Genomic DNA, 2,487 nt, shown 5'->3' with positions numbered 1-2,487 from the left:
GGAAAAAGGAGAGTATGAATGTATAATAAAATTATAAATATTCTGATCATATAAATTGATTTTGTCAAATAATAGTATCATTAAATTCCATTCACTTGTTTAAAGCACACACACATATATAAGTTTTAAAGTTATAACAAAGCAAAGCATTAAATTGGTGTTTGAGAATCACAATTCTTTGTTTATTGGATAAGGAATCACTTTTAATATTTTTTATATTCGTTCTCTCTCTCCACATATTTGTGAGGAATTGAAATGAAACATTTCTAATTGACTATGGAATAATTTTTGGAACTTTAATGTTTTGAGAGATTCAATTCTAAGGAATGAAAGTTTGATACCCTGCCTATGGAAGAAGGTGGTAGGTCCAATAGGGGAAGAAGGATCAGTGTGCAGATAGTAGCTTATGGGCCTCATTCTATCTACGCTTGTATAATGGATAATCCCAAAAGGTATGGTAAACGACTATAAATAAATACTATTTTTTAATATTATTGACTTAGGATGTAAATATTTTTATTCACTTATTATAAACATTTACTTTATTCGAATATTATTATTATATTTATTTAAAATATCAGTGTAAAACAAACATTCAAATAAATATAATTCTTATTCTAAAATGATCTAAGTAAAAGAAAATTAAGCTTCACTTTATAGTTATGGATACACAATTTTAAGTTAGGAATACACAATTTTTAATGTATATACATACATATTTATTAATTTAATACATTTTTTTTTTCTTATAATTTATTAGTTTTATGTTTTTTAATTTTATATAATTTTATACATTCATAATTTTTTTTTTTTTTTTTAATTTGACTAAATAATTAAGTATTAAACAGTAAATTATATTACATTACAATATCTTTATCATATTAAAATATATGTATTTAAATTTTATTTTAAAATTTAAAATACTAATAATAAAAAAAATAATTTAAAACATCTCCCACCATTTACATTTTCATGACGTTTAAAAACATTATTGAAGGGGTCAATGCCCCTTCAAAGATTTACATTTTGATAACAATTCAATTTAGTCAAAGCCATTATAGACGTTCACATTTCAACCAACTTTCAAATATTTAACGTTCAAATAGTTAACGATCACTTCTCATTAAATGAAATGAATTTGTGAGTTTTTTTTGTTTTATAATCATTTAAGTTTTTATGCATATTAACCCTCTTTGTTTTCAAGCGATTCTGGTTGTTTTATAATCATTCTGGCTTTTATATATATTGACCATAGAGATTCATAACTCCTCCATGACACCCAACAAATGATTAAATGCGATGAACACCATGGTAACACAAATACTCCATTTTTTATTTTTTTTTAAGAAAATTTGGATAATACAAATCGTATTGTAAATAATTATTATTCAGTACTCATTTTGTTTATTTTTTCTTCATTTTAGGTAAAACCGAACAAGAGCCTGCATTGGTCAAAGAGGTTGGCACTGCTGAGACGAGACAAAAATATTCCTAATTTTCCTAGCGATTCAGTATTTTAGGCTTAGACTACGTTTAAAAATTCCTTCTACATTTCTATATATGCTTGGACACTAATATCATTTCATTTTTATTAATGTATGTTATAGGAGATGCAAATAACTTTAAATTTTTCTCAATTGCTTAAATTGCCCAAACACCAACAAAGATCGAAGATGTGAGTTTCATCCACATCAATATACTAATAATCGAGCTGAATAATCCTCCTAGAAATAGGTACTCTCAACTCGTTGTGATTTCAGCTGTGGAAAGGAAAGCAAAGGCCAAAGAGGTCTCGACAAACGCAGTCACCATTATAGTGTAATTGTTTTTGAAATGATATAAACTATCTCAACCAAATCCATCCCATTCATTTAGAAGAAACCCCTATCATTCATGATTGGAGAATATTTGCATAAAAAAGTCAACAAAGTGGCCTACATAATCAAAGAATTAAAGAACTTGCCTCATTGCTCGAGTAATTAGGAATGGATAAGAGCAAGATTACAAAACCGATGCAAGCTCCATGAGGAGCCTGCCTGCCAATATTCAACAGAAGATGTAAATAAACCTCGATAACGGATGCTACAAGGGAAAAACTAAGTTACAAATAAACCCTTTTTAGATGGCTCTGCACTATAAGGATAATCTTTTTCATGTTCTTCACAACATTGTAATCCCACGAAGAATGACTGAAACCTTGGTTAAGAAATCCTCTGCAATAATAAGAATGGTATGAATCCATTTAAATGCTTGGAATACAATAGGAAAAAATCAAACACATAGAACTCACAAATCTAATGAAAGAGCAAGAGAAGAATTGAAGATGATTCTTGGTGTTATGAGCGGATACAACCTTTCAATCATAGTTACCAAATTCGAATTCGAATACGAATACGAATTCGATTCGATACGGAAAAAATTCGACTGTATAAAATTCAATACGGAAAAAATTCGAAAATATACATCTTATTATTTTTTTGAAAACTT

At 27.7% G+C, this 2,487-nt stretch overlaps 1 pseudogene; it reads right to left on the bottom strand.

Moving 5' to 3' along the window:
- Nucleotides 1-1,641: 1,641 nt before the first annotated feature.
- LOC149240772 (bax inhibitor 1 pseudogene) lies at nt 1,642-2,242 on the bottom strand (annotated as a pseudogene).
- Nucleotides 2,243-2,487: the final 245 nt, after the last annotated feature.

This window comes from Pinus tabuliformis, chromosome 8, assembly GCF_031772625.1.
Source record: "Pinus tabuliformis cultivar Carrire ecotype Pingquan chromosome 8, CPIR1, whole genome shotgun sequence".
NCBI lineage: Eukaryota > Viridiplantae > Streptophyta > Pinopsida > Pinales > Pinaceae > Pinus > Pinus tabuliformis.
Note: the sequence above shows the minus strand (reverse complement) of the source record. Positions and strands in the feature narration are given on the sequence as shown.